Genomic DNA, 13,001 nt, shown 5'->3' on the forward strand with positions numbered 1-13,001 from the left:
TAACAAAACTATCATTGCAATGCTTGACATATAAGTTAGGATCTGAAGAACAAGATGTAAAACCTTGTTTTGTAAAGGAAAATATCAATCTTTTGATATTAAGCTTGTAAAGATCATTTGAAACCAATCTTTTGATGACAGGGCATCACTATAAGAGACAGAGTCTTCACAAATATTGAGGGAATTCTCAAGAATATTAGCATCATAAACATGACAAGTACCATGCTCTTTATCAGTGGAAAGATTAACACCAAGGTCATCATTAGCAATAATAGTGTAGGTTGTGAATCATGATTTGAAGAGTCAATATTATTCTATGAAGAAGGAGGTGCATCATCATATAGAAAAGAAAAAGAAGTGAGTAATGACTTTGTATCATCAATGTCCTCTACTGATCATATTCGCCATGCATCCTTGTGAGACCATGTGTTGTCCATAAGAGGCTCATTGAAACACAACTTATGATTACCTTCTTGGAAGATGGATCAGACAACTTGTATCCCTTAGAAAAATTTGAATATCCAATGAAAATAACTTTCAAACTGGGAGGATCATGTTTTCTGTGAGTCTCTTTGGGTACATGAATATAATTAATACGTCCAAAAGTCTGAAAATATGAAATAAAAGGAGTTTCACCTATCCAAGTAGTAATTGGCATTTTACCAAAAGGAGCAATTGTAGAAAGATGATTTTACACAAATACTCTTGTTAAGACTGCTTTAGCTCAAAAACATTGAGGTAAGCCAGAATTAAGGAGCATACATTGCATGGCATTGAGAATAGTCTTTTTTTACGTTCATCAATACCATTCTACTGAGAAGAGTAGGGAGCCATATATTCATGTGATGAATACCCTGATTATTATAATAATCATCAAAACCATTTGAAATGTATTCTCCACCATTATCACTATGAAGTTTCTTGATGCGATGACCAGTATGAAGTTTTGCAGCTTTTTGATATTGCTTAAAAGATAATAAATATTTTTATTTGTGTTGCAAGAGAAAAATAGTGATGTATATTGAGAAGTCGTCAATACAAGTCATGAAATACCGATATTGAGATTTTGATGGAGGAAAAGGTCCACAAATATCAGTGTGAAGAAGATCAAGCAAATCTCTAGAATGGGTTGTGGTGGAAAAGGAAAAGGTTATTTGCAAAAATTCTTTCCAAGTGCACAATATCCACAAATACCCATATGAGAATAAGCTTTGAATTCCATACCTTGAATAAGGTCATGTCAATAATAACGACCGACAGGCTTAGAAAAATCAAAGTGAACAAAGCGATGATGCCATATTTTGCTATTAAGATTGCTAAGAGTTGTAACAATGTTTGCAACATCTTCATTTCAAGATAACCCAAAAATTTTACCATTTCAAGAAGCAACATCTATGGATTTGGCTGATAAACCAAGAAATAAGGCAAAACAAAAGCACAAGATTCTCCCTCTACCTCAACCAAACCTCTCTCAATAATGCATTTGTTAGCTCAACCTTTGCAAAATTATGTAATTGGCTAAGACTATAAAGCCATGTGTTTCGTAGAAAGGTTTAGACCTTAATGGATGTAACTTTACACTTTTAAGAAAATAAAAATAGGGTTGTGGGTCGTGGGGTGAAGGGGTGTGTCTTATGGCATCTCCTCTTCCTCTTCTTCACCCTCAATGCGCATCCCATCACACATACCTTTTCACGTTCAAATCTCTCTCTCTCTCTCACACAAAAATGGCACTCTCGTGTGATGATGAAAGTGAGGACGTAAATGATGATTTCTATCTTCTTTCTTGATGATGATGCTTAGTGTGAGCATAGATTTTGCTTCCTGGTTCGTTCTCTTGAGCATTTCATGTGGGGGGCGTTGCGAGAACCAGGCATCATCGACTACTCAAGTTATCAAATCTTTTAAAGGACCTTTATGGGCTGGCTAGCAGACAATATGTGATCTCTATCAGAGTACCAGAATGCTATCAGCAAGCTTGTCGTTTTAGCGGTGGGACGATTGGCTATGTGGGCAAGATAGTGGGCCGCCATAGCCTAGTGAATCTACCTCATGGGCATGCCTATGTTCTCACCTTCTACCACCGTCTACCCTTCTTCTTCACCTCCCCTCCTAGCATCGTCTTCCTCCCTGCCATGCTCATCCCATGTTTTCCTTCTCCCTCAGCTCATCTTCCACACGGCGACCTCCCCCCCTCCACAGTGTCGGTTCTACCTACTGACGGCTGCCTTCTTCTCTCGGTCCGCACGATCTCATCCACGTGATCTCAACGGCCCACTCTTCTCTAATTTATTTAAAGCATTATGCAAAAAGAAAAAATATTCACTTATCTTTAGCACCCCATTCACATGCCAATTCTTAATGGTAGCATGTCACCCCATGGTGGTGTGAATTAGCCTCGATACAAAGATTGGAATTAGAGCCCTACTTTTTGAAGACTATGTAAAGTTTGTAGTGTGGAAGATATGAAGAAAGAGTCCCTTCCCTAGTTTGGTCATGAATGGTCATGGCGTGGCTTCATCATCAAGTTTTCCTTCATCATCGAGTTTTTCCCCTTTACCAATTTCAAACACCTTCTGAGTTGATAGTGGCTCTTCTTCAACTTTGTCTGCGGGGATGCTTCACTCTTCAATGTGGGCGAGAAAAAACATGGAGCCCCAAGAGGAACACCAAGGAAAAAGGAATTCTCTTGCAAGAAAATCTATCTTGTAACATCAACAAGCTTGTTTATTAGGTTTTATATGATCACAATGAAGAAAAGAACACCAGGCACAACAAATCTTCATGTAGCATCATGTAGATCTCCCACGGATTTGATAGAATCAACCATATTCTTCAACATCTTCACAAAATCCATCAATAGAACAAAGAAAGCAAAGGAATACACCATCTTTGAATGGAAATACATCACATAGTATTCATCTTCAATGTCTTCATAGTTCTCTCTCTCAATCTCTCATATACAATCACTCTGTTTTAGTAGAGTTGGCTATCTCTGACTCTCTCTCTCTCTCTCTCTCCATCAATAATACATCATATCCTCACTAAAATCTCTCATAATCACTCATAATAATCCTTCTTAGGTCGTGGATACCCCTCCCAAGAGGTATGTCTGATATGAAGAGTCACCAGAGCCACTACTGTGTCCTTTCATAGCTCACTACTGTCACTTCACTTCAGTCTCTACTTGAAACTTCAGCAGCTACTTCTTTCACTTCTTTTAGCTATTTTTGGAGCCCCAAGAGGAACACCAAGGAAAAGGGAATTCTCTTGCAAGAAAATCTATCTTGTAACATCAACAAGCTTGTTTTTCATATTTCATATGATCATAATGAAGAAAAGAACACCAGGCACAACAAATCTTCATGCAGCATCATGTAAATCTCCCACGGTTTTTAATAGAATCAACCATATTCTTCAACATCCTCACAAAATCCATCAATGGAACAAAGAAATCAAAGAAGTACACCATCTTTGAATGGAAATACATCACATAGTATTCATCTTCAATATCTTCATAGTCTTCTCTCTCAATCTCTCATATACAATCACTTTGTTTTAGTAAAATTGACTATCTCTGACTCTCTCTCTCTCTCTCCATCAATAATACATCATATCCTCACTACAATCTCTCAAAATCACTCTCAATAATCACTCTTAGGTCGTGGATACCCCTCCCAAGAGGTATGTCTGATATGAAAGGTCACCAGAGCCACTACAGTGTCTCTTCATAGCTCACTACTGTCACTTCACTCTAGTCTTCTCTTGAGTCTTGAACAGCTACTTCTTCCACTTCTTTCAGCTCTTTTGCACTTGTATTCACCTCTTTCCAAGGCTAGAAAACTTTCCCAAAGTCACACATACATTCCACAGAACAGTCTACAGAACAGTACCAGAACAGTTACAGTACAGAACAGAACAGAAACATAACAGAAGCAGAAGCTCTACAGAAGACCTACAGAAGGTTACAGAAGGTCATCAAAACCTCATAACTCACTCTCAAACCATTCAAAACTCTCACAAAACATTCAATAAGATTTCACAATATCTCATTCTTCATCAATCAATACTCCATCCCTCCTTACAGAAGACAATCAGATCAAAACAGACCAAAACAGAGCAAAACAGAAGGTATACAGAACCTATCAGAACCTATCAGAACATCACAGAACCATCAACAAACATCATGATCTTCCAAAACACAATCAATATCATCCAAAACACTCTCAAACCACTTCCAAACCAATCAATCATCTCATAAAATCAACCATTCAGCTCTCAAAAACAACAAAAATCAGCCAAAAAACAAGTCATTTCAACACTCAACATATCCCCACACTTAATAAGGAAGCGTCCTCGCGACCCAGGAAAAAGGGAATACAAGTTCAAGAAAAAGCTCAACTTTGATCTTCAATATCTTTTCAAAAAGAATCCATCCAACACGACCCCATCTTATAACCTGTTTCTGATATGAAAATATAAAGAAAGGAAAACTCTTTTGAAATTAACACCTCTTATCAAACTAAAAATCACCACAAATTTGTAAAGGATATAAAAGTTTTCTTCTTCGTCATCTGCATCAGCTTCAATTCTCCAGCCACGACCCCATCTCGACAAATCTCCAAAACATAGCTCGTACACAAAATCCAACAGGAAACCACCACGTTCGTAGGACATACATAAACTCACAACACAAACACTAATACACAACACAACCATCTGAATGACTTCTTCAAAAAGAAGAGAGTTTGGCATTAAAAAGCTTGCACCATACATTGGAAAGGCATCAATGAAGATGATCCCTCTTAAAAGATTGATGTTGTCTGAATCGATCCATAGATAAGGATTCATCTACAAAGTTTTTAGGAGGATTTTGGAAAAATTGGAGACAACACATCCTTTCCAACAGGACTAGGTATCTGCTAGGCAAACAGAGGGCATGAAAATACAGTATCTCCAACTGTTGAGAATCAATGCTTACATTGACATTCATGCACAACTTTGGAATAGGCTTTGAATCAGTATGAGAGTGCCTATGCATATACGCCAGGTACCAAGCAAAGTGAGCAGTTAATCTCACTGAGGGATCTGCAGACTGTGAATATTGTTGGGCAAAATGAACATAGTTTTGATAAGCTTGACTGGAAACTGTCCATTCCCCGGGAATTATTGGCCAATTAATCTGCGGTCCTGTAAGGCAATCATCCGAACTCCATCCCCTTCTTCTGGAAATCTGAGTATCAAAATCGGCACAGTCACTAACCAACTGAGGTGGTTGAGATATGGAAGTGTTAGGAGAGGGTAATGGAATAAGGGAAAGTGGATGTAGGGAAGGATAGGAAAAATCATAAAAGGAAGAAAAGGTTAAAGAAGGAGTGGCAGAAATTTGTAAGGAATCGCTAAGGAACGGTGTTAATTGATAAATAGGAAATGTAGAGGGTACATTAATGAGGGGTGAAGGACAAGGTGGAGAAGGGGAAAATACCCTATCCTCAATAAAGGATCAGTAAGTGAAAATAGGAATTTGAGGGAAATTGGAAGGTTGGAAAAGAAGTGGTAAAATTACTGTGGAATTTATTTGACAAAGGGAAAAATATATAGCATAACGGTGAGCCAATTGTTGGTAATAAAGGAGGGTAGGAACAGAAGGTCCCAAAAGAGATCGTCTCTGATAGGCATCAAAGAAAGTAGCATCAAACGGATTATGTTTGGAAAGATAGGTTAAGAGATCCATCCTCAGTTGGTTAGTACTCTGTACAAAGGTAGGAGCTGTGTTTTGTCTTTGATTGAGGGCCACTGAATCAATCATAGGATGCCACGAACTATCCTGACAATCAACTACTTTGGAGGAATAACTTTGGAACATATCAGTTATGCGCAACTCCAAATGATTGACATAGAGAACAGCCTGTAAGACCACATCCCCCACATACCATGCCATATCTACTTCATCTGGAATTAACAAATCTCCTCGGAGATACATGTATGCCATCAGCATGGTGTCTGGCGTGACAGAATCTTCAAAGAGCATTCTAACTACCTCTGTCAACAACTCAGCAGACCAAGCCCCACTCCAGCCATCCTCTGGAAAAGGTAAATCCATCGTGGAAAGCTTCATATAGAAGACCAACTTCTGTAAGTGGTAGTGGACAAAGAAAGAATGGTCAGGTAAGACATATTCCTGAAATAGTTCAAAGGTAGACCATAACAAGTCCATTCTGGACTGCAATCTTTCCACTTTGTCTTGGAATAGAGGGCACAAAGTAGCCTGTCTCTGTAGGGCAGCCAAGTCCTGCTGTGAAAGAGAAGGAATTAATGGAACAGGAGGGCTTGGAGGAACAGAGCGGGACTTTGCAAGCTGATCTTGCAACTGCTGGATTTGGGAGGCTTGGTTGGCCACTATGTCATTAGCCATTTGTAAAGCTGAAAGCTTGCCATCTAAAAGAACTTGGAATTCTTTCGCTTCACTGGACATCCTCTCCTTCTCTGCTGAAAGGCTAGTAACCTGTGACTGAGCCTCGAATAACTGGGTCTTCAATGAAGAAATCTCATCACTTTGAGTGGCAACCAGTTGGGTTTGTTGTTCCATTTGCTTAAATAGATCTGCTAGGGTATCCTTAGCAGAAGCTAACTCAGAGGTTGCCTAATGCAACTGGTCTTTGGACTGCATGAGCTCCTCATAGAAAGATGCGTACAGCTGTTGAACACAGGCTGTCACTGACAACTCAATGGAACTTTGAATATCCTTGCAGAGGAAAGGAATGGCATCTCCTGAGACGAGACTGTTCAGGGAAGGAACTGAGATCTCCAAGGATCCTTCTCTATGTGCTCTGAACAGGTTATTGCAAGTGAGAAACCTAGGGAGGTCACTGCCAGAAGTAGCAGGGATAGGCACTGAGGGAAGTACAGCAGGGGCTTTGTCTGCTACCCTCTTCAAGCGTTTGCGCTGTATGACCAGGGGAGGCGGAGAATCATCATCCTCAATGTCAATAGGTGCTGACTCTTCTGAAGGTGGAGGAGGAGGTACTGGATCTGATGGAGGAGGTGGAGGTGCCGCACGTCTTCTGTAAACCTGAATAGGTCAAGAAGGCAGACAAATATGATCCATAGGTAACATTGGTAACATTACCCCTCGTGACTTTAACAAAATGCTGATCCATCTTAGTAAGGAGGTATGTGCTCCAATCAATGGCAACTCCTTTTAGCACCATCCTGGAAGCTGTGAAAAGCTCTTTGGACAAATAGTGGGATGGCGTTTTGGCAAGCATGAACCTGTCCTGAAGGAACTGGCACATCGTCTTCCAGACGGGATCAGTGATCATAGAAAACGAAACTCCTGAAGAGTTTATCACCTTCTTAACATCAAGGACTTCCCTTGTCTGCTTCTGCAACAGCTTGAGAATCTCTTCATTAGAGAAGAGCTGTCGAGTGGTCACAAAAGGTTCTCCTTTGAAGGGTAAGGACAGAGCCTTCCCTAAGCCGCGAGACGTCAATGTCATAGACATGCCTTGGACTACTCCTGTCTTCTTGCTGTAAGAGGCCAGGAACGCATCACATACGGACGGATCCTCTGGAAGTAATGGAAAAGGAGTGGCCACAAAAGCAGCAAGTCCTGCCTTCGTGAGGGGCTCAAAAGTAAGTAGGGACGTACTGGATAGGGGGAGGAGCATGAGAAGGCGCCATTCAGATGGTTACACACACACCACAAACACAAACAATCAAGGAGAATGCCTGCAAACCAACAGACAAAAATCCAAGGATAAGAGAATGAGCAATCAAAACGTGACACGACCTACTAACCCCAAGCAAACCACATCCTAGAAAAAAAATTGACATGACCTCGAGACAAATGCGACCGAAAGCTTCATGCGATGCATCAAACAAACACCCTGAACCCCGTATCAGGCAATAAAATAAAAAACTGCATACCGTACCCGTAACCGTAACCGTAACTAAAACAGGAAACCAAAACCATACCATAGCAATATATCATCTGTACGACATCTGTGATAGAACCAAGACTGGACCATGGAAAACAACACTAAGAACTGCGTAAACCCATCCCACGAAACGGTTTATTAAAAAGGGAATTAAGTGCAGTGAGGGGGGAATTTAATTTAATGAAGGGTTGATTTTAATCAATTATTAAAAATGGGTGAATTTTTATTAGGTGATAAACCTTAATAAGAAAACGGCGGTTCCTTATTATAAATTTATTTACCAATTATTAGGTTAAACCGGTGCATTTATACGATTCCCGGACTTCGATTCCCGACTGGGTCTCTAAATGCAATTCATTGATTATAATTAAGGTGATGTGGAGCGCTTTTTTGCCAGCGCGTGCTCATGTGACGGCTGGTTGATTTTATTAAAATTTTAGAGTGCCTCTGGAGCGCACGTAGCGCGTGCGAAGTGAACGGCTGGTTGATTTTAATTTTTTAAAAAAATGTGTGTTTAGCGCGAATGCCCGTGGAAACGGTGGGTGAATTAAAGAGTTTATTTTAACAATTAATTGTGATTAAGGGGGAAAATAAATAAATAAATAACATAACATAAAATAAATACGTGGAAGGGTGTGTATGAAGTGCAGGAATGCGCACGGAAGAGTCCCAGTAAAGGAAAAGCAAAAAGCACTGATGAAACAACAAACAACACCTTAGCAGATGTGGTAATTTGATTGATGTTGGTTTTTTATTTTTATTTATTTTATGTTATTTTTAGTTGTGATTTTTTTATATTGGAATAAATGGAAAATGAGCAAGGGAGGTGAGGGAAATTTTTTAGAATGTTTTCAGATTTTTTTAGAATTTTTTACAAGTTTTTAAATGATTTTTCATATTTGTTTGGCAATTTATGGGTAATTTTAGGAAAGATGGATTTTTCTGAAATTTTAGGAAAGGCAATTCCTAGCAGACAAAGGTCCAAAAATTGGCAAAAGACAGAAGGAATTTTTAGAAATTTTTTGAAATTTTTTAAGGGAAAAATTAATGTTGTGATTAATTAAGTCACATTAATCACATTAATCACAAGTCAGGTTAGTCACATGAGTCACATTAGTCATATTAGCCATAAGTCAAGTTAGTCAGGTAAGTTAAAACAACTAAGTTAGGTTAGGTAACCTAAGTTAGTTAAGTAAGTCGACCTAAGTTAGGTAAGTAAGGTTAAGTAGGTTAGGTCTGGTAAGTTAAATTAGGTTAGGTTAGTGTTAATGACTAATTAATCCTAAGTTAACTAATGGTTAGTAACTAACCTTAGGAGGAGGTAGGGGTGAAGGGGGTGTTGGAGGAGAAGGGAGGTGGAGGTAGGGGCGGCGAGGAGGCGGCGATCGTGGCAGCAACGGAGATCAGTGGCGCGGCAGGCGGTCAGTGGCGCGGCAGGCGACAGCTGCGACGGCCATGGGCTACGGGGCGGCGGCGACAACCACGGGGGAGGGGGCGACAGGACGATGCGGGCGCGGCGACTGCGCTGGGTGCTGGAGGCGACGGCGTCAACGACAGCGGGGGCGCTGGAAGGCGGCGACGGCGGGGAGAGGAGGCGACGAGGAGAGGAGGGCTGGAGGCGAGGAGGGCAGGTTGCTGGGCAGAAGGGCGGAGGGTAGAGGGGAAGGAAAGGAGGAGCACAGAGAGGAGAAGGGAGGGAGGGAGTGAGAAGAGGGAGAAGGAAGGGGAGGAAGAGGAGGCGTGAGGCGAGAGGAGCAGAGAAGGAGGAGGGGAGAGGAGAAGGAGAAAAAGAGAGAGGAGGTGGAGATGGAAGAAGAAGGGAGAGGGAGGAGAAAGAAGGAAGAAGGGAGAGAGAGGAGAGAAGGGAGATGATGGAGGAGGGAGAGGAACGCACAGAGAGGGAGAGAGAGAGGAGAGAGAGAAAGAAGGAGAAAGAGAGAGAAGAGAGAGCAAGAAAGAAGGTGGTTGAGAGTCGGGGGGGAGGGAAGGGTGTCCGTTGGGTGGGTTTTTTTTTTTTTTTTGTAATTAGTATTATTTTTTTTAAAAAAAAATAAAAGGTGGGCAGGGGTAAGGGAGGATGGGCGGGGTCAAGAGGGGACGGATCCCCGTCCCGCGCACGTGCGCGGGGCGGGGTAAAAAAATTTGCCGTGACGGGATTGAAATGACGCTGGGATGATGGTACGGGGTACGCGGACATGACCGGGGCGCGTGGAGACGCGTTAAATCGAAAAAGGGCGCGTTCACGCGCAAAACGAGCGCGCGAATATACGTAAAAATAAAGAAAAATTAATAACTCCCAATCCGGATGTCAAAACGAAATATCGTAAAAACGAAAAGTGGGCAGGACGACAGGGGGGAAACAAGAAAAATATGGGACAGGGGTTCCGGGAGGGGTAAAGGGCGGTCACGTGCAAAAAACACAAAAAAAGAACCAAAAACGTAATTTAAAAATTAATATCGAAAGATCCGTGCATCAGAATGAGGTGTGGAAAAAAGGAAAACTGTGCAGAAAGATGTGCCCGACAATCCTATCCTGTCAAAACATAATTCCGACTGAGATAAGACGCGTTCACATGGGAAAAACCCAAAAAACAAACCCGAACAGGGGATCGAAAATTAATATCGGACAAACCGTTCATCGGAATGACATGTAGTAAGAAGAAAAAAATGTCCGCAGGAAGGAGTGGCACAGGGTTATCACGTTAAACCGCAGTTCCGACGGAAGTAGGAAGGGTTCACATGTGAAAAACTCCAAAAATACTCCCGAAAACTCATTTAAAATTAATAAGTAAAAATCCAGAAGTCAAAAAAGGGTAGAGGAAAAAGGAAAAAGGGAGGGGAAGTCACAGGGGACACGGCTGTCAAATCAAATTGGAATTCCGATGCAAACAAGGCAGGTTCACATGGAAAAATGTCAAAAATACACACGAAAAAGTCGTGAAAACTCGGAAAATTAATAACGGACAAACCATGTATCGGAATGATGCAGAATAAAAAGGAAAAATGTCAGGGGAAAAGCTTTGGTCAGGGCTATGATGTCAAATCACGGTTCCGAAGCAAGAAAAGGGCGTTCACATGGAAAACCGTCTAAATTGCGTAAAATGCTTCAAAAATTAATAACGCAAAAACCGTGCACCAGAACAGGGGTAGGTAAAAAGGAAAAATGATCAGTTCAAAGGGAGGAATAGGGCTATAAGGTTGGATTTGGACTTTAGTGAACGTAGGATGCATTCACATGGCAAAACCTCAAAATCAGGGAATGAAGGAAAACTGCAAGGGAATAGCCCCAAGGGTGGGTGGAACATAACCAGGCGGGTGGGAAGGGACCCCAGGAGGGTAAAAGCAAGTCATGGTATACATGCATGAGCAAGATAAGGCATATGCAGATGGGTATGCAATGTAGACGCGCAAGGACGCGTCCCCACACTTAAGACCTTAACGGATAGGGTTAACCGAACATTAGGGACCTAGGACCATGCCACAGACCATCCACTAACTTCCCCACACTTAAAACATGACCGTCATGAAAAAACCAAAGTGTAGGGTTAGAAAAACTTGGCCCGTTGCGTCAAGAATCAAGGTTGAGTATCAACGGCACGTCCAGTGTTGTTGTCGGCGCTGGAGGGACCAAGGCATCTTCTCGGCACACGTCCGTCATGGAAGGGACCACGGGGCAGTACCCAGGGAGGTAGCTGATGGAAGGAATCACAGGAAATTCGTCGATGATGAGGGATACTACACTCAACTCACAGTCACTCAATTGGAATGAAAGATCAGTCACTCGCCCCATGACTAATATCACTCGCAGAAGAATAATTAAAACCCATATCGCATACCCGGTTGAGGAATCAACAAGGGGGAAATGGTGTAGAAAGGAGTATGCCAGGGTGCACAGTTGATGGTGCATTAGTGCATCCCGCCCGTCTGGCATAAGTGCAAGGAGGAAGGCAAGGGAGCCTTACAATGCAGTGTACAGAATAGGGTGATGTGTCTTGTGATGACGGTAAAAACCCATCCCGTGGGTGCACAGGGAAACAGGAACATACCTGACTCCAAGTGTCGTAACGTCCCTCAATCTCACCTCTCGGTAAATGATTGAAGAAACTCCAGTCACACTCAACCCATCCTCTGTCTCACTCTCTGTTGATAGATACAAGAGGGCAGCCTTTTCCTGAAACCCATTGATGTAATCCTCACAGTCACTTGTGCAAAGGGTGTATGCCTTGTGCGCATTTGATGGTGCAACAGTGCATCCCGCCCTGTGCCGGCATACGGTGCGAGAATGAAGGCCAGGGAGCCTTATAGTGCAGTGCACAGAAACAAATTGTGCTTTGTACTTTGAGAGGCCCATCCCGTGCGTGCAACACTTCATTCACACTTCTCACCTCTCATTTGATTTGAAGGGAAAAGATTGGTCTCTCGCCCCACCCTCTGTCTCACTCTCTGTTGATAGATACAGAGGGGAACCATACTCACTTCCCCATCCGGTTAGGATGAAAGCTCACATCACTCAAGGGGTTGTCGATGAAGATCGTGTCATCAGTTGTTGAGGAGGCGTACCCAGGGAGGTAGCCATCAAATTCGAACATTGTGTTGGATAGGAATATGTCATCTGCTAGAGGACAGTTAGTCACTTTGCAAAGAGACCCATGACACAGCGTACCAAGGGAGGCAGCTTCGGAATTGGATCCGAGGGATATCAATCAATGAATCCACTTTCTGGACTGCTGGGTGTTACCACCTTTTCCACAGCCAGCTTCTCGCCCAAGGGTGTTTATCACCTTTTCTTGGAACGAGGCCTGCTATGACAGGGAATTGCTTCATTTTCTCTCATAACAGATTTGTTTATTTGTTTTTTTTTTCTTTTTCTCTTCTTTGTTTTTTTTTTTCCCCCCTATTCCCGAGGGTGTTTCCACCTTTTCTCGAAGAATAGGTCGGCATGACAGGGACCTAAGTCCTTTTCTCCCATGACCGATATGTTTTTTTTCTTTTTTTTTTCTTTTTCTTTCTTTCTGCAAAATGAGCAAGGGAATGGTAGAGAGACCATTTGTCAGAACCCAC

Source organism: Lygodium microphyllum, chromosome 20 (assembly GCF_053477565.2).
Source record: "Lygodium microphyllum isolate KBCC chromosome 20, Lygodium_microphyllum_v1.1.10, whole genome shotgun sequence".
Taxonomy (NCBI): domain Eukaryota; kingdom Viridiplantae; phylum Streptophyta; class Polypodiopsida; order Schizaeales; family Lygodiaceae; genus Lygodium; species Lygodium microphyllum.